General features: G+C 41.9%; 1 protein-coding gene and 1 long non-coding RNA gene across 3 annotated transcripts in view; both read left to right on the top strand.

The window, feature by feature from the left end:
- Positions 1 to 25,320, top strand: part of Kek5 (leucine-rich repeat, immunoglobulin-like domain-containing kekkon 5 protein) — a 214,778-nt gene that overhangs the window by 126,090 nt on the left and 63,368 nt on the right. The window lies entirely within an intron of this gene.
- Positions 456 to 19,412, top strand: LOC143216894 (uncharacterized). The gene is made up of 2 exons (XR_013010668.1): positions 456 to 17,666; positions 17,704 to 19,412. It is a non-coding gene; the product is annotated as an uncharacterized LOC143216894 (long non-coding RNA).

The raw sequence follows: 25,320 nt of genomic DNA, 5'->3' as shown, positions 1-25,320 counted from the left end.
GCAAGTGAAATGGCCGTGTTGAATCTTTAACGTAAACTTTTATTTTACAAGCTTTATTCATGTTCTATTAATTGAAACAATTTCCATCGATATCGATGTACTTCTGCCATCGTGATACAAGTGCCTCGATGCCTTTCTGGTAGAAATCTAATAAACGTGAGGCAATCGATTCATCAAATGCAGTTTTCACAGCACGTTCTTCTTTGAATATTTTCCCATTCGAAAAGCCATTTAGTGCTTGAACAAATGGTAATCAGTAGGTGACAGGTCAGGCGAATAATGAGGGTGAGGAAGAACTTCACGCTTCAACTCTGCTAATTTTTTTACTGTTTCTTTCGCAGTATGTGGCCAAATTCCGGTTTCATATTTACAGACCTGGTGCACGCAAATTCTAAACTAAAAACTAAACTACAAAGGCGGGAAGTTTCAAATGTGAAAAACGGTCATTTCAATTGCAACAATCTAATATTATACTTGTAACTAGACAGCAGATCTTTGTGCAAAATAAAAATGTTCTACCCGAATATTGCAACAATCTCGAGTGAAATAGACATTTATTTTCTTTTCTAATATATTTGAGAAGTTGAATATAATATAAGAGCATTTTTAAATAATTCTTCCAATGTTTTTTCATAAATGCATAAAACCTGCTGTCGGATCATCAGGCAAGACCGACATCATTTTTCCACGGTAATGTCTCATGCACCGTATCATCCGAGGGTTACACGCGTTAATAGCGATCCATCAGATAGTATAATTCATATTCACGCACGTGCGATACCCGGTCCCGATAGTAACGATGCCAATGATTTACTGGCGCGCCGGTACCAGCGAACTACGGACGATTTGTTTTAACGTTACGGTTTCCCGGAGCAATAAACAAAACCGAGTGCGTGAAACGAGTGCGTGGCTGCGAGCTTGGCGAAATTATCGCCGGGTCTGATTAATTAACGAATGGCGCCGCAATTCCGCGTCGATCTTTTTTCTTTTCCTGGCAGCGTTGCAGACAATTCCGTTACTTATAATTCAATAAATCGATCTCGCGAGCGGCACGAGACAAATAACAATGTATCTCGTTATGTTATAAGTAGACAGCGGATTTGATGCATTCATTTAAAACAGTAAAATCATTGGAAGAATTTTAAAATGCTGTTACATCGTTTTCAACTTATTGAACATATTGAGAAAGAAAATAATTGCAAGACAGCGGATTTTATGCATTCATTTAAAACAGTAAAATCATTGGAAGAATTTTAAAATGCTGTTACATCGTTTTCAACTTATTGAACATATTGAGAAAGAAAATAAATGTCTGTTTCACTCCAGATTGTTGCAATTCAGGTAGAACATTTTTATTTTGCATAAAGATCCGCTGCCTGCTCATGATAAAATTAGAAAATTACTCTAACTGATTGAAGCATTACGTAATTGATGTCCGACAAAATTTTATCATAATCTTTTAAGAGAACACGGTAGAGTTTTTACCCATCGATTCACCGAGAAATCTGGTTCCTTGGCGGAGCACTCGTTACTCTTCGCGCCCCCATCTCGTCGCTATCACAATTACCAAAATCGTAATTAGTTCGAGGCCGGGGGCCGGCCGGTCGTAAAGCTGCGCAACAAAAAGCGTTGTAACAAATCGATCCGTGGAAAACACCGTAGCGACGATTTACTACGCGACAGTATTATTCCCGGGTATTAAACGACCGCAATTACTTAGCTCGCCGAAGAGCGGCCCGTTATTCCCTGTCGGCGTTTATCGGCGCCCGTTGAGACTGCTATCGGGAATTTCGATTTTCAAGAACGTCCGCTAAATGTTTGCGCTTGCACCCATCTCGATCCTTCTCCAGCCATCCGTCTCGGTGACAATGGGGTGGCGATCGAAGAAGGAGCCTGAGAAGGGTGTAGATTGCTGAGAGTTATCGAAACAATACAGGGTCGTTGCAATTCACTTTTTACCACTGTGGTACCTTGATTATCCTGATTAATCAGGGGAACGTGGAAGAGTGGAACGTTCAATTATACCAGTGGTCGGCAAACTGCGGCTCTTCTACAAATGACGTGTTTCAAATAAACCTATTTTATTTTAAATTAATAATACTTTTTACCACGCTTAGATTAACTTGCCGTGTTGTTGTATGCGTCAAATCTTGTAAGCGAATTTTAAACCTCTTCCCATAGTCCAATCTTGCTGAAATTTTGTATACACATTTTCTTCCGACGACAATAAAAGTAGAAAATTATATATGAATAGAAAGATTGACCTATTCGGAGTGATTTGTTCTGTAAGTTTCGCATTGCATTGGAATTCAGCTGAGTACATTGATCTGCGTTTGAATTGAAATATTTTTGGTTAGTATTTTTAAATTATTAAGTTTCTCCTTTGCTTTTTAGTACGTGTTTCTTCCTTATTTAATGTTTAGCAACTTTCTATCTACTTTAGTACATGAAAAGAATAACTTGCGGGAAAGCAAGTTCGTCGAAGCAGTGCAAGGATTAAGATCAAATCAAATTGAGGAAGAACGGGCATCACAAGCATTATAAAATAGTACATATAAATTTCACATCTGCGACAGGCAAAAATATACTTTTAAAAAATAGTGAGCCACAGCAAACGCGTGGCGGGGGAAAGCTAGTAATCGATAAAATCGTTCCGAAGCGTTTCGTTAACTTGACGCGCGATCGTAAAGCGATTCGCAAGTTTCAGCTGGAGGCTGTCTACGCGTATGCAGGCACTATCTGCCCGGCATTTACTATGGTGTCACGGGTACAACGACAGCGGACCTCATTTCGGAGGGAAGCCTCGATGGGTTGAACCTCAATTGCCAGCCTTGCATGCAGCACCACGCGCACTGCACCGCTCTGCTCCTCTTCTGCGAGCGCAGCACCGTGCAGGAACGTCCGGGCGCGTTCCAGCAATCTGCTAGCTTATCGTTCGATACATCGTTCCCGGACGGGCATCGTCTCGCATACGTTAAGGCGATCCGATGGGCATACGCTGATCATAGTTATTTGATCGTCCCGCGTGGGACGCGTCACATTTATCGGCGTATAGTGGACCTTCGGAATTGCCGGATATTGTTGTCGAAGGTGGCTTCGCATTAGCACCGAGAGATTATTTATAGCGATCGATGCCCTGGGACAAAGAAAATTGCGTTAGTGCAGAAAAGTTTCTATGTTCTTATTTTATGCGTCTCGATTTCTGGTTTCCTGTAATTTATTTTTATAAACTTCTCTTGAACGTCCTCTTAAACTTCAAATTCACCAACAGATCCTGCCTAGAATCTAAGTGTAATATATTTTTAAACAGTTAATACAGTGACTCCCGTTAATATTCTGACGCTCTAAAAAACGCGATAATCTTTTTAATGTTGGATTATACGATTCAAACATTTTTCGAAAGCTAGAGCACTTAGTTCACTACAGGATGTGAAAAGAAATTTTTTCGAAAATTGCAATTGGTCGGAATTGTAGAGAAAATACTAAAAGAACCATTTTACAACTTTTTTGTGTGAGCCTATATTGAAAATTTAAAAAATACGTTTCGTAGATCTGTTTCAATTAAACATATCCTGAAAATTTCGTCAAAATCGATCGACGTTGCAATGAGCTACAAGCAGATTTTCACGATTTTCAACCTATAACAGCAGTAAATCCAATAATTCTTACATCTTTCAGTGACTGTCATTTTTCCCCGCATCAACCGATTTCGATTAAACTTTCACAATGCATATAACCCACACAGATCTACAAAACATATTTCTCAAAATTTCAATACAGGCCCGCATAAAAAAGTTGTAAAATGCAACATTTAGTATTTCCTCTACAATTCCGGTCAAATGCAATTTTTGAAAAAATTTCTTTTCACATCCTGTAGTAAACTAATTGCTCTAGCGTTCGAAAAAAAAAATATTAGTGGGAGTCACTGTATGTAGATCGATTTATAATTATGCAGAGTTTATTAATGTGCCTAAATCGAGGTTCGTTTATTTTGCATGACTTTTCCGTCGAGCCGTGGAGCTTCGAAAGTATAATCCGTGAAATGAAGCACAGACTAATCTTCTTGTTCTTGAAATAGTAACAATGCAATATATCAGGTCATCAAGTATGAAACTTGACAAATAGAACACAAATTTCAAACACATTTGTCGAGTTTCATACTTAATGACCTGATAACATGCTGTAGGAGAATCCGTCTCGAATCGACGAACCATAATTCACACGGTAACTTGATTAATTTAATAACCACTTATGAGAGCCCATCAAAAAGGAAATCTAGAATAGCCTCCAGGATTACAAAAATTGAGGAACCTATAGCTCGAAGATTTAAGAGGACTCACCCGCTGGCTCGGACGTTCATATTCCTAATAGGACCTTCGAGAGCAATCATTAAGGTCCTTAATGGACTATCCTGGTCCCTTAGTGGCCTTAATGAACCTACATGGAGATCTGCTTGAAAGGCTTTCGAGATTCCGCGATGGAACCTCAACAGTCTACAAGGATGCTGGTCCTTGGAGTACCTTGAAGGGTTCTTGGACAGTCCTTTAAAGACAATACAGATTCCTTTGCAGCCTTCTCAAGACCTCCGTAAAGACTTTCGATGGTCGTCGATGGCCCTAGGTCACCGTAGCAGTAAATCCGAAACCTTTTTCGATCCCCCGATCTCTAAAATCACCTTGAAAGTCTGTCGAATGTCTCCAAACGGTTTTTCTAGTCTATCCAATGACGACTGGGAGGATTCTGAACGGTGCTAGGTCCATCAACGCAGCGTATATTTAGCTAGAAAATGTTTCGTTCATACATTTCGCGGAACAATGGTGCAAACAGGAATGGTTTCGTTCGTCGAAAGTATCGGACCAGAAATGGCCATTCCGCAGAACAATCGGGGCTTAGGTATTTCCATTTGCTTCTCCTTCGGCTTTCCATCGGGGCGCGAGTATTTTTTTCTCGTTGGTATAAATACGAGCCGAAGCCTGGAAAACGTACGGTAAATCCGTCGCTATCGTTGCCACCCACAGAGCAATGTTCGTAGAGTAAACGTTTCGCGATAATGCGGTAATAATTCTTTGAATTACTACAGAACCGCTGCGAACGGAGGAAGTGTCTCTCTTTTTTAATTATTTATTCCGGGTTCGGACCGCCCGTAATCCGTGGGTGAAAGGCGTTAACTCCGGAATGAATTGTCGACCAGAGAATTAAACGTGGTCATTACGGTTCTCTCGGATAGAGGCCGGACCGCACTGGACGGGACTAGGTCTTGGTGTTATTAAAATTGTGCCGCGTTTTCCCAACGCGTGCTTACGAACGAACGAACGAATTAATCACGATGAGTTATTACACTTCAAAACCGCAATAACAATAATTTTCCCATGCGGCGGCTAGGGGGAAACGCTCTGCCGTTTCAGCTATTAAATTCGCCACTTACATTTTAAAATCCCGATGGCTCGTTATTAATCATCGTATCCAATCGCGCCGCGTTGCCGGCCGTCATTGGCTTTCGTTATCATACATTATCGGGAGACGACGCGGCCCACTAATTTCGTAATTACAATTTTATCGTCCCCCGTATTGTTCTCCGGACGCGGACGGAATTATTACAAACCAATATCCGTAATTAAATATAATTAATCTGTAATTTAATTTCGAAAAATACCATTGCAACCGATCTGCGCGTTGTCGGAACGTTTATTCGGAACGATATCGTCGGCTCCCCGAAGTCATCTTCGCAATCCGGGACTGGAAACGTTGGTGCAAGGATTATCTCCAGCCAAACGGACTCGATATCGAAGATGGCAACGTTATAGGAATCAACTCTGTATATGTACTATGCGAGTCGATGGGATAGAGTATAGACGCCACATGGGGTATGCCACTTCCGGATATTGTCCGCTCGAGACTTGATAAACCCTATAGACCCTCTACCAGCACAAAAGAAACTTTGCACGGTGTACAGTGGTCGGTAAAGTAAACATGTCCAAGTGACAAATTGAGGACAGCTATCTTCACCCTTCAGGTCCAGGAATACTCTTAGACTATCGAGTCAACATTAGGAACCTTAAAAACCTTCCGGCACCTTGAGCCTCTCCAGATTCTGCATTCACTATTAAACTTCCTCAAATCCCTCGTAAACCTCTTCTCCTCAACACTGTAACTCTGATATCTTCCGACAGCCTCTGCTAGGGTTGCCAGAAATGTTTTATCCAAATACAGAGTCTGCCCGGAAAGTAATGCGACCACATTTTCTTTTTTTAAATCTATTGAACATATGAGTACAAAAAAATAAGTTACCGAAATCTATGAAACGCATTTTTTAAATTATCGTTACAGGCTCAGATAAAAAAGTTGACAAAACATCATTTTTTTAATTTTGTATGATTCGTAGCAATTGCAATTTTAATCAATTTTTGTTTACTTATTCTCTAGCGAACTAGCCGGTCTAACATCTCAAAAGAATTCAAGTCCTTTGGACCGATTTTTAAAAAGTTATGCGATTTTTAAGGGTGTCCACTTAATATTGCCAATGACTGTAGAAGATTCATATAAAATATAGAAGATCTGGCGACCCTAGCCTCTGCACATGTCTTTTAAACGTCCTTGTTAGACTTTTGCAGCACTAAATTGCCCGAGGTCTTCCGAATCCGCTCAACTTCAACGTTATAACTTCGCAAGACACTTGTGGTCCTTTAAAACCTCCCGGCGCGCCCTTTGAATCCTCTGATCCTCAATAATTCAACCTTCTAAGACCCACAGAGTCTTCTAAGACCACCGGACACTCTACGAATCCGCAAAACCGAAATCCTACTACAAAATTCTGCATCCATCCGTTATAAGCCTTCCGAGATCTTCCGAATCCTCTCCTCTCCATCTCGATGATCACAGAACCCTGAAACACGCTTTGAGTACACCGATCTTCCACACAAGATTTTGTATAACATTCAATTATTCAAACCTCCGAGGTTCTCCTAATCATCCTCTTGCAACGTTATAATTTTGCAAGGTATTGAACGTACCATAACATCTTCCGACACCGTTTGCATTCTCTGATCCTCAATAATACAACCTCCTGACACCATGGGAATCCTCCAAAGCCACCGGACACTCTTCGAATCCCGAAAACCGAAATCCTACTACAACATTCTGTGCCCATCGTCCAGATTCTCTCCTCTTCAACACTGTAACCTTGAGAGACCCTCAAAGTACTTTAGAACCTTCAGACACCCTTCGATATCCCCCAAGAGGTGTTACAAGATTCCGCATGCACCGAGGCTTAAAGCGTTGATATTGTCTCCTCATAGAAAACCCTCCGGAAAAAGAAGTTAAAGATCGTCTCAGATGTAGGAGGTCATCGACCCCGAGCCCGGAGACTTATTGTTCCCCTCGAACCTCCCGATAGTCACTCCCATAGACGGTCAAAGACAATGAGCGCACACAACGTCCGATGGAAAAATGTTGTCTTTTGTTTCGTCGAACTCGCGTCGCGTCGCGTGGATACGATCTGCAACAGGCCTGGGCATCCATTCTACTTCGATTCTCCTTTTATTACGGGAACGTTTCTGCCCCGGGAATAATTGCAACAGGCATAGCGACTCGGAAGAATTTATTTGCTGCCCGGATCCATACAAATGCCCCGGAAGTAAACGTGCTCGGTCGTCAATAGACTGTGGATTTCATGCTTTCGCGACAGAAACGAGCTGTGCGAACTATGTGAAGCATGAGTGGGTGTTATTCGAAAGAATAGGAGGATTAAACAGATTTTTAAACACGAATGCGTCATTTCCAGGAAGTTCAAGTCGGACTAAATCGATGCTGATCATTATGGCGTACGAAAACGTTCCAAAAAGGCTAGAATATACAAGTGGATAACAAAAGTAAAGTTTAATACTAATATTTTCAATAACGAAATCACGATAACAGTAATATTTATTCACTTATAAAAATAAACAAGTTGATTAGATGTTTAATGGTAATGTAGAAAACAAAATTTATCACGATAATCACAGTGATCTGAAGATTTATCAAGATATTGATCTTTCTATACTAAATATACAAAATTTGGTGTGCCGAAAGTAAGTGAAAGTATCGTGTTTAATAACACTGTCCAACGCCAAATTTGTTTCACAATTGTGATGGTGATCCGCAGTCTACTGATCATTTTTGTAAATTCTCTAGGGAAGCATTTTACAAATAGCCAGCACCAATATGTGAATTCCATCTGTCAGAAAAATTCAGTGAACAGCGGCATGTTTTAAATTCTGGTTTTTCGACTGCAATTCGTTGCTCGTCACGGTGTTACGGCGCACAGGGTAATAGCGGGAGAGTGGGAAAGCTTTTACATTTCCCGTATTCGTGCATGTATTGTGCATATTTCGTTTGCAACTAATGACCACGTCCAGGGATCGTTTGTGGCTTATGCATGGTTAATAACTTTGATACTGCAGCCCTGTAGCTGCGAATCCCTCGACACGAATCCACAAATTATCCACGACTCGGATACGAATTTCGCGTGTCGTTTGAAACCTCTATGTCTAAGGTTTGCAAAGTTATTTTCGTTCAAGAGGTGGAATTATCGTCGCACAGGAAAACATCCTCGCAAACATAAACATGAAACTGTGTTGTCTGTGAATGCAGAAGAAACACGGATAAAAATGAAAGATATTTTTCACATTACGTATTAAATGATTGCATAAGTTCGTGCCCGATTTGAAAACAAAATTCAATGGTTAAATTTTAAAGAATACAGCTTTATCAATCAATTATTCGTACAATTAGAAAAGAATGGTGGCTATATAATTTTTTGTACACTCCGCCGTGCAATACAGTTTGTAAAACGTGTGCGATCATCTGATATTTCGATTACACCCATGACTCCCGTAATTAGCAATGAAATTGAGCGAAAGGTTCGAGTTATGTAACGCGATTACAACGTGATTCAAGGGGAACAGCTAAAAATTGGAAAGACGGCGCGGAAAGCTAAGACTTGGCTCTCGCGGCGGAGAAACTGCGGAACATTTTGGTTATTGACACAGGGTTTCGATCGATTCTCGCGATTGAAAGGAACTCGTTTGACAGTCGCTCGTCGGCCGTAAGAATGTTCGTTGAATGGACACGAGAAAACCCATTAGCGGGATCGACCGGCTTCTGATCGACGGAACGCGAGAATCGAAGAATTGAAAACTGTTAGCGCTGGTTCGTTATTGCAGCACGGTGCTGGGTAGCAAGCTCCAGGAGCGAGAGCTTCATAAACGCCGCGTTTCTTTGCGCCAGTCCTGACGAAATCACTGCCGTTAGCAACTTTACGAGCACACGGCACGAAAGCACAGAGCAATTTAAAGAGACAGCATTCCGCGTACGTACGATCTGTTTACCATCATGCCTGCGGCGAACTACCCTCGGCTACAAAGGGTCCCACACTCCTTTCCGAAGGCGAAAGACATTTTCATATTTTCTTCCTCCCCACCCTTTCTCGTCCGGGATAAAATCTCAGCCAGGCCACTCGGAAATTCTAAGAAGCCGGGAGAATAGGCTGGTGCGTACGACGCCGACGGAAAAAAGAAAACTTTCCAGTCTCCCGGACTATTATACCTGAGAAAATAAGGCGCCAATTGACCCGGGAGGCTGGGTATTACCTGGCCTCATAAAGTTCCTCGAACGTGAGTGGAATTTCGATGCGTGAACTTTGTACAGGCTGTAACAAAATTTAGTATGATGAAATGATTGAAATTGAAGTTCAAGGTCAAATTTTTTTATGTTTGTATCGGATTCTACTCACCATGGGGACCAAACTTGTCGAAGGAACCATAGGTCGCAACTCAACCGTTCTCTCGAGTTGAGAACCATCATGATTTATGACTGTTAACAATCGTCCTTGAACGGCGACTTCGATTTGGCCACCATTATTTTGTAAACGGAACGGATGTCCAAACGGTTGTCCAAAATTTGACCTTGAATATCAAGGTCACAGTCAATTTTGCGGCAATTTCTTTTAACAAATCTCCACCGATCCGAAGGTGTACAACCATCAGCCAAAACCATGACACTAAATTTTGTTACACCCTGTACAGTGCCGAGATCATTGAATGCGAGATCGTGTCTCGTAGAGTAGGCTCGATGATGTTGTTCAGCTTTTTCATCCTCGCTCCTCTCGCTTCCGGTTATGGTTGAATATGAGCGTATAAATCTTCCGACGTTTATTAGATCCTAAAGTGTTGCGAGAGGATATACAGGCTTCGCAAAAACTGTCGGCAAGACCCAACGGCGCATTCATCTTCTCGGAATGATGCATTCGTTGCAGTCTAATGGCGGATGCATGCATGCGCTCGGTAATTATCGCCTCGCTTCGCCGCTACTTTCTCTGCGCTTTGGTGTGCGATGAAAAATTAGTAGATACTGTTCAAGTATTTTCAGAGTCCCCACTAACAATTTCTGCACCATTGTTCGGTATCTAATCGATTACTAAACATTTAGGTATTGTATAAACTATTACATCTTAATTTCGTATCTATAAAAACAAAAAAACATGTAAAATGGATTTATTACAGGTCGGAAGGAATGTTCAATTTGAAACAGTAAGAACATTAGAAAAATTTGAAGATACTGTTACATACATTATTTTCTATCTGTTCAATATGTTGTAATTCTTACAAAAAAATTTTATTTGGCATAAATATCCACTGTCCAACGATGGTACTTCTTAAATGTATGAATACTAAAGGTCCATGTTATGGTTGTTATTATTTGGTTTTTCAAAATTCGTCAATTTGACAGAATTATAATAAGAAATGAATAACTCCGTTATTTCTTGTCACCCTGTAATTGCAAAATAACAGGTGCTGCTGCAGATGCAACGGCGCGAAATGACTAAATGCATTCGATCGCTGAGAGGCGGCTTGTTTGCTTACAACGCGTCCCGTCCAAGTTTTCCCGCGACTCGACGCTCTGCCGTGGCACAAATGCCATAAACGACGAACAGGATTACGCGCTTCGGCCCCGGCGGCGGCGGTGGCGGTGGCGGCGCGGAGGCTCGCGTGACGACTTGCATTTTCGGGCGCGCCGTTCACCGCCGTGAATAAGATTAATGGGAATAAATATGAAATTTGCATTCAGACATTCTACACGCCGGAATTTCCAGTGACGATAGAACCGCATAATGGAAATCCTGAAACGCTAGGGACGTGGCCCGCCTTACATCCAGCTGCCGAATACCATGAATACGCGGCGATGCGCGGGCTTGCCAGCCTCCGCATTGTACATCTGTGGCTTTTGAGCAGCGCAGCTGGGTAATCGGCTCGCTAATTGCCGCCGGTAATTGTAAGAACTAGGCTGGCCGATAAATTTCAACTATTTTTCGCAGTCAGGAGGTAATTCTTCTCGTTTTTAGAGGACCTAGAAAGAATTGTGTGTTCTGTATCAAGCAACTGATAAACGCTGCCTTTTAAACATTGTACAATTTTTTAGAACTTTTTTATTAATCATGTAAAATCTAGAGCGGAGCTCCTTCTTTTGTTTATTCGATGGATTTTGTTAGCCTCTTCGGTTACAAGTGTTTGATCACGCGCGCACCTAAGCGAGTACTTCCCTTTAATTTACTGGTCGGCTGCTATGAGATCTAGATTATTGAAACTATCTGAATACGGTAGCCGCTCTCGTCGGTAAACGGTTTCCATCATCATCGTGTAATTTGCCACAAATTTCGTACTTGTCCCACTGCATAAAGCGCGGACCTGTTCACTAACCGTCCTAATGAAACCGCCAGACCCTACATAGGTAAAACCGCCTCTTCCGTTCCTCATCTTCGTCTTTTCCAAATCTAGTAAGCTCGTACGTTGCAATGTCGTTCTCTAGTTAACCCTCCATCTCCCGAGTTATCTCGTTTCCGTTTTTCACTGCGGTTTTTATCCCGGGCGCTACGAATACAATACTATCGACGAAATGAGATTGTTTGAGGGACTTTACTATAAAACTATAAATACCATTATCTCTGAAACAGTTCTTAAATGATTAAATTCTTCTGTATTCTAGAAATTCTACAAAATTCAAATGCATGGGAAAACAGGTTCACTTTTATTACCACGTTTTTTGTGAATACATATTGTAAAAAAGATTATGCAGATTAAAAATTGCTTCGCGGCCAAAGCGTTAACATTTCTGTTAACATGTCTCATAGAAAATGTTTTGAAGATAAGAATGTAATATCGTAAAAAAAAGATTATGTAGAATAAAAATTGCTTCGAGTCCAAAGGGTTATCATTTCATTCGTTGCAATGAAGTATCCTTCAGAATTAACATGATATACACGGCGTCCCATAGTAAATTACAACGTGTAATTAATATTGCATCGCAAATTGTGTAAGGAGAAAAGGAACGGTAATTGCGCGGCGAGCGGAGGTTGAAGCGGGGCAATACATTCGCCGCAGACACAACACCGTCTACTCGACAGGAGATTCCAAGTCGGTTTATTTAGTCGGCCGAGCACGTTTACGCTTGCACGCCTACGCGAGAGGAAAGTCGCGTGCGGCGCACGTGTCTTCGCTCGCTGAACGCCGCGAAAGCACGACAGTTGATTTTAACGCGCTCCGAGCTAAAGCGCAGCCGGAACACGGCGGATTCGTCGTCGTTATGCTCCCGGTTTTCTATTTCTGGCCTGAGCGTTCCTTTAATTCGTGTTTATTCCGACGATATTAAAACGGCCGTTCCCACCCACGCGCCGTTCTTGTTTTCCCTTCGGACAACGAGCCGCGGCACACGGTGGCTCCTCTCTTTTATTTTGCTCGGTCCATTTTTTTTCTCCACACCCTGTGAAAAATGTATTCGCGTGAGCTGCGCCGTCCAATTTCACCGGTTAGCCGTGCACGTTTATTTCGGTGCTCCTTGACACCCTCGTTGTCACGGAATTTACACAATTTCGACAAAAATCGCGGAAATCCCGCGATCCCGACGGCGAGGCCGTGGCTGCTGTTTCAATTCGAACTTTCCGGGCACTTTTTACAGATTTCATTGTTTCCTTTTTTGCTCGGTAAACGAACGCAAACAATTAAACGCACCTCCGTAGAATGAGCTACGCGATGGTAATTATTTTCCAGCTTGTTCGCGAACATGTAACGAGATTCGTTCCAACTCTCTGCTTGCGAACCATCGTACATTTGTTTATTTTTCTTGCATCGCCTAGCCTGACCATTATATCCGCCGGTATTATATTACACCGGTTTATCATTTTCGTATTCTTCACGGTATCCCCGAACGCAGCCAGGAATAATAAGACGAAACAAAACTACGGAAATGTATGCCGTAGGAATGGAAAACTTATAATAACCCTGCTTTCTTGATTGAAGATCATCCGTGAACAAAGCTCTGCCTTCCGTCAGCTAATAAAACCGGGCAAGAATACAACAAAGAACTTTTAATTAAATCACAAGCCCGTTGAATCCGGCCCGCTGAATAATCATTAACTATGCTTGAAATATGGGGCTTCCCTGCACTCTATTTCATTAACAGGTTCACGGACGAATTGCCGCCGAAAAATATCTCGCATGATCAGAGTAATTTAGGTAATGGCCTCGAGACTACGAAACGTAAATTTATCATTATCGCCATCTCTTTTACTACACCGCTGGCTGTAATGTCTACTGAAAGCCGGTTTATTTAAATAAATTGTAATTAAGGTTATAATTATGAGATCTCCCGTAATTGAAGCTTCCGCGCGTCTATAGATTCTCGTACTTGTACATGAACACTGCTCACGGACGTGTAATTTCAAATATTAAAAAGGTTACAAGAATTTTAGAGTGTCAACGCATTTCTTACAATTTAACAAATCTATTAAAGAGAGGAATAAATTCCTACTTGGCTCCTATGTCTTCTAATTAATGCCGACAACTGTTATCTTTTAATTACATTTGTAGCCAGAGACTGCGGATATTTAGACGAGCAGTAACAATAACTTATGTTACAACATATTCCATGGTCTGCAAGACGAGTGTAAAATAGCAGCGCGGGGTACAGAGGAATATGGCAACAAACAAGTTCGAGTAGGTCATTGCATGCGGTCAATCATCCACAAAATGTAAACTAGCACTTCAGGAAAACGATCACGTTTCCGAAGCAAAGCGTCAAGAAAGTTTCATGCCTGGGGCACATTTCGCCCGTTCCAATTTTCCATAAAATTGCATCTCGTGTGAAGCGGCAATTATCGACCCATTTCGCGACACATACAGCCGCGGACAATAGTTCAAGACGGGAAGGATAAAAAGAAAGCCATTATTTATTTTATACGAAAAACCTGGAGCACTTGTATCTTATATCTTATCGTGCTGAAGCCGACCGAGGCCAGAAGATATTTAAAAAGTCTGAAAAATCAATGTGGACCAAGTGGACCTCCAAGTTGTTAGAAGAATGGTCACATGTCCGAATAAAACTTATTCGAAAAGGTGAAGAATTGTCTTTAACTGTCCCTTGAGAAAACGAAATTATTTTCCAAACAACCTAACACAATTGATCGTCTTAAACTTTTGTCCGCCGCTGTATTTCCATGAAGGGGAAATCGTCGTCGCGGGTTTGCGAATCGGCACAAAGGAGGCGAGTATCCTGCAGAGCTTCGACATGCGATAGTCAGCGATGGCCGCCCTTCTGCGACAGTGCCAATTTCAGTCTCGGACCAAGCCGGCTATTATCTCGCGAACGCGGTTAACGCGAACGTGCGAATCGGTCGATTCGCATTCACCGTGTCCGATCGGAGCACTCGCACTCTTGCCGTAGCAATTTCGTAAAGCAGCTAGGCGCGACGCGCGATGCGTCACGGCCGTCGTAATTTTCCCGGGGCTCTCGCACGGCATAATAATGGCACTTGCACGGACGAATAGGGCCGCGAGCTATCGCCTCCTGCATCATCGTTCTACATCTGTATCGCGTAATGGCCAGAAACGACGCAATCGCGACCATTTACCGAGCAAACCCTTTTTCTTTCTAGCGAAATTACCCCCCTTCGTCGTAATCGTCGCCCATTCTTTGTCTGAACGGTTCGCTGTGATACCGCGGCAGGAAAAAGATGCTGACAAGGGGCGTCGCTCAAACATGTCGGTTTCAATGAAATTTGCGTCGACGATTTCTAGAAATGTGCTTCACACATGTTTTGAATATTTTATGTGTCGATCCTTGGTATTAGAAGTGTACACTTACACGAACTTTTTGGATATTGCGATACATTCTTGGTATTTTTGTGAAGTAACGGAAAATTGTCCTTGGGATGATATTTCAAGGGAATGGAAATATGGAAAAGCACATTAGAGAGAGAATATAAATATTGTAGTAAAGGTTATATAAGATAGAATTCTATTGGTTAGGTTTAGGTAAACCATGTCCAATTTCCTAGCGGTACGGCTGAAATAAAGTATATGTATATTATTATTATGTATAAAATAATCACTTTTACTGCTGCGTAGATCTGGCGTTATGAAAAACATTTTTACACAAGAATATTACGAATGGCTAATTGAATATCGACAATTTTTCATTACCCTTATATTCTTGGCTTTTATTCGCAGTTTTCCATAAGACATCTCGAGCAAGAACATTAAAAAGATTAACAATTAGCTACTTGAAGATCGACAATTTTTCATTACCCTTATATTCTTGATTTTTATTCGCAGTTTTCCATCAGACATCTCGGACAAGAGCATTTAAAAAATTAACAATCAGCGCGCTTTGGAAATGTATAATAATTCATGGAATATTTGAACACGACAGGGAGGCGGAGATTCAAAAAATTTGAATTTGCATTTAATCAGTTAACAGCTAAAACCGACGCGACATGATGGCCATTACGAAAGCCTTGGCAAATAGCAAAGCTAATATCAGGCGGAGCGACATCAGTGGAAATTAACATTATTCGAAATAATATCAGCTAAAATCGCCATCAGTCTTTCAAATATAATTCCAACATGTAGACACACTGATTCAATTTGATAAATGTTTGCCGTCGAATTGGGTAAATTAAATACACAAACCGGGGCGTAACCGGAACGGCGTCGTTCCGAATAAAATCTGTACCAAGAATCAAAAAGCAAGGGGTGCAATTCGAATGTATAATAACAAACGGACTGTACGCAACGAAATTGATTTCTATGGTTTAACGCAATCGAGAATTAAACTGCCGGGACTACGGCCGACAGATTTCATAATATTATCGCGAACGACGCAGTAAATTGCGGAATTGTTTTTCCGCGGGCGTGTGGGGTACGATTTTAGAGAATGGTTATCGGTGGCGAGTGTTTGCGGATAATGAAACTGAATTTTCTCTATTCGTCATATACCAGCCCGGAGTCTGTAAACAATTTATCGGGCCGCCGCACAATCGGGTAAACCGATGAATTTTGTGTCGAAAGCAAACAGCTTTCGATAGAAATTAGTGGGCTGCGGGTCTTTATGCTTTTATGGCTTCGGAAAATGTTCAATAAATGCTAGAATATAAAATGCCACAGAATTTAATACTTCCTTGAGCCTGCGAAAATTAAAAATTGCTTAAACATCCGCGATCTAATTATTATTTAAGACTTTCAAAGTTCAAAAACGCGTTCGCACCATAATCTCTATCGTTCATCTTTAATTTAATAGAAACATCATCGCTCTATCTCATTTCGAGACTGCGGATGTGTTTATGCAATTTTGAATTTTTGCAGACAAATTTCAAGAAAGTGGAAACAAATATTTGTCTTATTGTTAAATTCTGTGGAATTTGGTATCCTAGCATTTTTTAAACGCACAAAGATCCGCAGTCTACTAATTTCTATCGAAGGTTCTTGGATTTCGACAGAAAATTTATCGGTTCAATTTGTTCCAATTTGTTCGCGACTCTCGGACACACCGCGTTATTACGTCAATATATCCACATTATATTTTGAATATACATATTATTTCCGTGGACTCGTTACGATATACGCAATCATGATCTATACAGCCGTTAAACGGCCTCGCTAATACCAATTATCATTCCGCGAACCGATTCCGGCGGCCGATGATTTATTTAATTCGCATACCGATGTTTTCGCGGCGCCATTGTGCCGATATTGTGCCACCGCGCGATTCGTAATAATTTCGCAGATTAGCGCTCGCTATCTCGACAGCGGTAACACCCCCGCGCCTCGTACATCTTCCCCCACTTCGCCGAGAAAGAAGCTAAAAAGTCGGGAAAAATGGAACGTTTGTTCGTTAATTCGCCGATTAAGATCGCATCTTTTAATTCGACAAAGAGTCGGCGACCCGTGTTCCACGTTATCGGCAACGTAGCTACGTCACGAAACTCGGCACGGTGCCGTGATACGAACACGTTTATACAGACCCCTAACGTTCGCGCTACAGAAAGACTAGGAACGGGAAAGAGAGCAGAGTGACCGCGAACCGCGTGATTGACGTCGTCATTAATCGCGACTTCCACCGGCCCGCTGACTCCATGAAATACGCGAGGCCGTCGACTCGACGAGTTGTCTATCGATTCCTCGCTGGTCGAGCACTCTTTTCATCCACCTCGAATCGCCGAAATTCTCGCGCCTATTATCCCCGTCGCGCGCCGGTATCGTTTAACATAACCTTCCAGCAGCCGCGAAATTTATGACGTTTATCACACTTCCCCGTGATATCGACACCGCTGTAACTGATTCCACCTTGCTTCCCTTGATGCGTTCAACAGCGACTCTAGAATCAGGCGAAACCGAGGCGATCTATTAGGGGTGCAAGCAGAGGTGGGCATTATTTGGCGAAACAGATATTTCAAATACTATTTAATATTTTTAGATTCTATTTTGCCTAAAGAAAATAGTATTTTCAATAAGATATACAATTTCGAAAATAAAATATTTCTATTTGAACAATCTGAACCTCAAAATAAAATATTTCTATTTCAACAATTTGATCCAGAAAATAAAATATTTCTATTTTAATAATCTGAACTTTACGGAATTTTACGTTTTGCATTGTTATAATACTCTGAGAAACCGCATCAACATATGCAATATGTACTTAATCCGAACCATTATTTTCAGCAATATTTATAATTAAAATTAAAAATAAAGACAAAATACAAATATTTGCAATATACTCTTCAAATAAAATACTATATTCAAAAATTACTGCCTCTCTAAAATAAATTATTTTATTTTCAAAAGTTACTACATCAAATGTAGTTGTACTTTTGTCTGCCATTGTACCTCCAGAACATCCTTAAATTACACCTAATTTTTGTTACAAATGCATAAAGATCCGCTGCGTAATAATCAGACTGCGGATCTGCATACAGAATAAAAATTTGTTCAAATGAGAAATTTCAAAAATTCAATTTCGCGCCGAACGTCGCAGTGATGGGCAAGCCGAGGGTAGCTGACGTTCCCGCAGAAATTGACGGGACCGCCTTGGATTATTGTGCCCGGGGAGATCCCGACGAGGGTCGTGTGCGCGACGAGAACCACCTGGAGATAGGACACCTCCGAAAACGGTGAAAGGTTGAGCGTAGCCGCAAGCGGTGATTGACATCGTCATTAAGCTGAACTTCAAGCGCAGACAGCGACAGAGAGAGAGAGAGAGAGAGAGAGGGCGGTCGTAGGCGGCTCCGTTTATGTACGAGCCGTGCATCTCCAGCCCCGTGCATGGTGCATGTGCATGATCGGTGGACGTAGCGAGGGTTGAACGAGCTGCAGCAGCAGTGGAAAGGAGAGAAGGGCAGCTCTGGTCTCGGCTCAGAGGAGAGGAGAGGAGAGGAGACTGGGTTCTGTTAGGCGGAGGGAGGCCGAGGGTTGTTCTCGATATGATTAATGCTTAGCATGCGTGCTCATATGCGGAGGACAGCTGTGAGTGACTTGCACTCCGCCCAAACGCCGTCCATTCGACCGATACACCTCTGTGTGCACTCGTACGTGTGAGCTTCGGAGGCGTACGCGAGAGGCCACGATTCGCGACATCGCCGGCCGGGATACTGTGTCCCATGAACAAGCGACATGTTCGACACGTATTAACTCGTATTACATCTATGATGCGAGACGCCCTGCCCTGGCAACCCTGCTGACCCAGGACTAGTTGTTGCTGGCCTCTTTCGCCTGGTTTCTCTCGCGCGTCACTCGCCCGTGCCCGGTCAACAGTGCCATTCAAATCCGTACGAACACACGTTGTCCTGCCGGTATAATAAGGTCGCCTCTGTCCACTCAATGAATGCATCGGTGCACGCGGAACCTCGAATTTATCATTTCTTCCCGCTCACCGTGGCGATCTTTACTGTTACGAGTTTTGGGTGCCATGGAAATCACCGACACAAATATCCCCGACGCGGTTTTCACCGACTCCAGATTTGACTGACAATAACTTTGGCCGACAACGCCTTTAACCGACAACGAATTTGATCCACAACGACTTGAGACGACCACAGTATGATAATACATATAATACATGTGATAATACATACTGTGGTCGTCTCAAGTCATTGTGAATCAAATTCGTTGTCGATGAAATTTGTTACCGGTCAAAATCGTTTTCAGTTAAAGGCGTTGTCGGCCAAAGTTATTGTCGGTCAAATCTGGAGTCGGTGAAATGTTGTCGGTAATTGCCATGGGACCCCGATTTTTACGGTCTCGAGTAGACCGAACGTGAGAAATAGCAACAGTCCCAGAATTATTTGGGCATCGTCGGAGACCTCCGTGAGTGAGCCTCACATTGACTTCCGCACCCAATTCATCTTATAGCCAAAACATAGTTTCACCAATTACATAGAAAGCTAAAGTAATCATCTCGAACCGAGACTTTGCACATTTCTCAAGTTTCAAATATATTTTAAGGTTCAATTTCCAAACGTCGGGCTCTTTATTTCAACCAGGCGTCGCGTCGTTTCGTTACTAGACGCTGTACCGTCGCGAGCAAGCTAAACAGTATTTACGACCCCGCGAAATTCGACATACGGATTTGCGGCACTCGGGCGCCTCAAACTCTACGCAGAATTTTGTGGTTAGGTGTGGCTAACACCTTGCCGACCGGCCATTTCGACTCATGACTGATCGGTGCGTCATAAGATCAATGAAGAATGTAGAAAATTTAGTTTATAAACAATCCGTGGATCAAAGACACAGATTTTCAAGCGCAACAATTCCTACACCTCCACTTTCTATCACCGATTGTCCAGGATACCCGCAAATATGCTTCGCGATTACAAATGGGTACGCATAAGTTCATAGCGGTGCATATTAAGCACTACAATCTGGTATCACGAGGACAAGCGGAACGTGGAATTACTACTTTGACCATCGCGATATATTTCACTCCGCAAAATTGCAGTGGTCCCGCAACAATGTAGCTGGTTGCGGAATTTGCGAAATCAGACACTGTGCCGTGACCGTACAGCGTGCCTAAACGTCGGACCATATTGCAACACTTTCTACTGGCAATTTTTGTTATAATAATTTCTTTATGTTTGGGGTAACACCTGTTTCAAGAAAATCGAAACTTTTTATTTAAGAGCCGTGCTAAGTCAATTTTTGGAGATGAAAAGGCTGAATTGATCTTCTGGGGTCGAGTCTGACCCAGTCACCACTGTCCAAGTGCTCAACTGAGATTACCGTAGTTCTCGGTGACCTGGTTCTCCAGATCTTCCGCAAGCCACTTAAATTCGCAAAGTTTCGGACCCGGAACCGAATGATACGCCACATCCGGGAAATACACACATGGCCACCGGATAACTTTCACACGAGATCAGCAATCTTAAGTTTCTGCAATTTTTTAAAATATCAATTGAAAACTTCCGTTACATCCGAAAAATATGAACTCACAATTTCTGGAATTTATTAAAAATCAATCTGTCGGTCGAAAATTCTGAAAAAAATTACAGTCGTGTCTGCTATCAAGTAGAATGTTCCTGAATTTTTTCGTAATTTTCTGTCGAGCAGAACAGGAGAAATAGAGCGTAGCTCGTTAAACTCGCCCTGTAGCTACCCTTGTGGTGCCGGTGAATGGTATAGACCCCCTTATCCGATTATACTGTGCGAGCGTCACAGATTTTGCTTGAACAATAAGTGAGCACTGCTGCAACGCGTTTCGCCAGCCGATTTAACGCGTCACACCGTTCACATGTTAACGTCGGGGCAGGGGTGGGTCAGCGCGCCGTTAAAAAGCGACATTTAGCGACATTTACGTACAGCTACGCGGTGGTGGTTCCGCGTTAATCCGGGATACGGCTTTCGCTCGTCGTTCTGTAAACCTCTGCACGCCATTTTTTCCTTGCTGCTTTGCGCGGCCGAGCGGATGATCATCCATCCGCGGGGCTGCTTTTAAATTGTTTGACGTGAATTCGCATTATACTCCGCTACCGTCGGCTTGATAAATATTGGATTGCTGCATAATTAATGTCAATTTTTATTGCCGCTCGTTCCGACCTTCATTGCCGCCGCTTTACCGCAATATTCCTCAGAGAAACGTTTCCTGCTATTCATTACGCGTAACAATGAATTCTTTATGATTTTAGACGATCTAATTATTCTTGTTATTTTTCTACAAAATAGCCATTTTAATTTTAGCTTTTAATTTTTCTGTCGGGATGTAAAATAATCGGTTTCAACACTTGGAAGGTTGAGCGTTCGATTGTTTCACGGAAAGCGTTCAGGATGTGCATTAATTACGCGCAAGAACGAATTCTTTATGATTTTAGACGATCTAATTATTCTTGTTATTTTTCTACAAAATATCCATTTTAATTTCAGCTTTCGTATTTTTCTGTCGGGATGTAAAATAATCGGTTTCAACACTTGGAAGGTTGAGCGTTCGATTGTTTCACGGAAAGCGCTCAGGATGTGCATTAATTACGCGCAACAATGAATTCTTTATGATTTTAGACGATCTAATTATTCTTGTTATTTTTCTACAAAATAGCCATTTTAATTTCAGCTTTTATATTTTTCTGGCGGGATGTAAAATAATCGGTTTCAACACTTGGAAGGTTGAGCGTTCGATTGTTTCACGGAAAGCGTTCGGGATGTGCATTAATTACGCGCAGCTTAAGTTTGAAAGAAGGATTATGCAAACGAATCTACAATTCTATCCACGCGATTAGCGGACCATGCCGGCGGAGTTTCGACAAACAGTTTAGGAACGTTCCCGCAGATAGAGACAGAAGCGATTTTAGTTGTTCGAACAGCTTCCCCCTTATTTTCCTAACTATAATAAACGTTTGCCTCCGTTAAAGCAAATTTAGTTCGAAACTGGGTATACACTGCGGATTGCCGGATATAGAGGATGAAATTAACTCTTCGCAGACAGTCGGCGGAGCATTATTGTACATTCCGCCTAATGAAGTGCACTTTTGTTCAGCACGTTTCCGGATATTCTATCTGGATTTCTATTAATCGAGGCTTATAACGCGGCTCGCATCGGAACGATCAAATCTATTCAATTAATTATGTTATTGGTCTCACCTTAATTGTCACACCCGCTCAGGAAATCACGTGTGTCGTGTTTGGAAGCAGTTGGGAAAATCCTACACACATCAGATGCGGCTAGTGATGTCGACTTACGTGGTGTCGTTGTAAAGCGAAGATCTCAATCTTCAAGATTATGGTACGCTTGAAAAAATGTTTGAATTACATGTAATTTTTTAAAGATAAAGCCCAATCTTTTTTAAGACAGATAATTTTTTAAGATATGCCCAATCTGGGTGGAAAAAAATCCTACACATTATTTTCCTAAAAATGTTTGAATTACGCATGTAAATTTTTAAAGATAAAGAATCATAAATTCAGATTTTAGAATTTTTGATTCTGAAACATTTACTTGTAGAGTGTATTATAGAACGTAAACATTTACTTATGTTAATACAGAATATCGTGCATAGAAGCTTAAAGATTCTTATTTGTTGCTCTGACAGAATTTTCTTTGTAAAGAATATAAACGTACGATTTCTTCGCCGTATTATCATGAATTAAATGAATTATTATCGGTGTAATTAGGCTCTCGGTAGACGAAAAAAATACTTGTAAAATCTCAAAAAAAATGTCTATGCAATCCACGAGTAGAAGAGCACTTTCGTCAAACCGTGTCTGGTTTCTCCTTGACGCGCTTCAATCAGCCACAGTTTTCCCGGTCCCATTACCCCAGAAAAATGGTCTCGTCGAGCTCCGCCTAATTAGGTGGAAAGTTTCGAATTATGTATTCCATACCGGGGGTCGCTTAATTAAGTCTTAGAGAGTGATCTTTACCGTGAGCAAAATTTGCATGGGAAATACAAGAGGGGACCGTTCTCCTCGTCGAATAAAATATCAAAATGATCAAGTGTCCAGTTCTCGGTGTTCTTAAACCCATTTAGCCTTCAACGCCGCTCACCTATCCGCGTTAGGCGTCCGAGGACGCAAAAATCGAGTAGGACAAAAGGGAATAATGGAATAACAAACGCGATCCACTTGTTTCAATTATCGCGGCGTAATTCCGTGTGGCGTGACGCGTTAATCCTTCGCCTCACCCTCTCTTCCTCTTGCTGTGTCCTTCCTATACTTTATCCGTGTTTTTTTCTTTCTTTTTTTCCTGTTGCGTTCGTACCCGGGCGTTTGTGCTTCCCGCCTCGGCCCGACCCCACCATTTGTTCGTATTTTGCATCGTGTTCGATGTCGGTTGCATCCATAAATTGCATCAGTCGAGGCCGTCCGGGGAAAGGAAGCTCGCTTTAAAGTATTAATCGATATTCCATTTGCATCGACTTCGGGCCCGCGTCGCGACTCTAGATCAACTGTTTGCTCGATCACGATTCCGTTCGGAATATTACGAATCAAGGATCGACAGAGTTATGCCACTTTTTGATAGGGTTCCATTAAAGACATGACTCGGTAACATTTCTAAAAAATGTCCTTGCGTTGGGGACGGACGAAGTGAAAGTTTACGAAATGAACAAAAATTTTGCACATTCTTTTTCGTAACGGAAAAATTCCGCAAACTTCTGGCCAGGTCTCTGACCGCAACGGGAGTAAATGTCTTTATAGACTGGACTTTTTATGAAATGGTACTTTCATCACAGCCATCATAAATCATTAACTCGCGTCAGCTTTTATTTCCTTTTTATCCCTTCGGGGTCGATCTTGTAAATACATTGATGTTTTCCGAAGTACATGACGCAACAGTATCGCGGGATGCTTCGAGCACTATAATGCCATTCGAGCGGTATAAAGACTCTGTCTCGTGTTAATTAGATTTGCGATGTGGTGAGGATAGTAACGCGATTATAACGAGGTCAACAGAGCGTGATTATAAAGGGAGATTACTGAATTTTCTATACGTACAGTCGCCGGAGAAGCATTGTACGCACGCATACTCTATAAAACAGTGTTGTCCGCAGATAACGAGCTTTATGCGCTCTTTTATCTCGTTCTCGGCGTGAAATTATCATTCCGCGGAATTTGTACAGATACTGTTGCATCTATGGGGACGTAATAACGAAAATATCGGTGACAGAAATGATAGAGATGGGATTAAGTTCGCCGTGCAGTTCGTTCCAATAATCAAGTATTGCTTTACCGTGTAACGTTCACAATGTAATCAATTGTCATTTGTGAAGTCTTTTAAAAATTTGTAGAATCCCCGGACATTTGATTGAGCTTTTCCGAACGATTTCGGCTTCCCATTGTTTGCTGAAGCTCTCCATTATTCGTAGATTTGCGGCTAGCGACATTATAATATTCGTATTAGCCTGAATTATAACATAATCGTATTTATTATGCGATGCCGGCTACCAAAATTATACATTAATTCGTCGATACCGAATTATTTGCTCGGAAGACTATCATGTCAAATCACTCGTGAAATATTCAAATATGCCTGTTTAATGTTCAATTATCCAAACCCTACTTACAGTTTCCATAGTTTCGTCATCGATTTTACAGTCGAGAGAGAGACTCGAGTTTCCTTCTTTCAGATTTAAAGATTCATGTGTATTTACGTCGCTGCTTGTTTTAACGGGACACACGAAAAGGAATAGATGAGAGGAGAGGAGAGGGAAACGTCGGGCAAAGAATAGTGTCGATCGTAATTCGACAGCGCACGAGCCGCTCGTTACGAGCCACAAAAGAACAATTTTACGGCTGTTGGTTTATTACTTTTCCTTCATCTTTATGTCAGCCATCATTAGAAGTCAAATTGAATGCGGCGGCGTGCTCACGGCTGCTCGAATGGAAGCAGAGTCCGCGAGATTGAGCATGGACGGCGACGATATTTTGCGATAGGACACGATCGACGACACTCGAATCGTTTAGAACGACGCATCCTCTCGAACGAAATAATCAATTCCTTCCGGGAGCGCATTTTTTAGTCCACAGTTTATTT

The sequence above is a fragment of the Lasioglossum baleicum genome, chromosome 2, assembly GCF_051020765.1.
Source record: "Lasioglossum baleicum chromosome 2, iyLasBale1, whole genome shotgun sequence".
NCBI classification, from domain to species: Eukaryota; Metazoa; Arthropoda; class Insecta; order Hymenoptera; family Halictidae; genus Lasioglossum; species Lasioglossum baleicum.
This window is presented reverse-complemented; position numbering and strand designations above follow the sequence as displayed.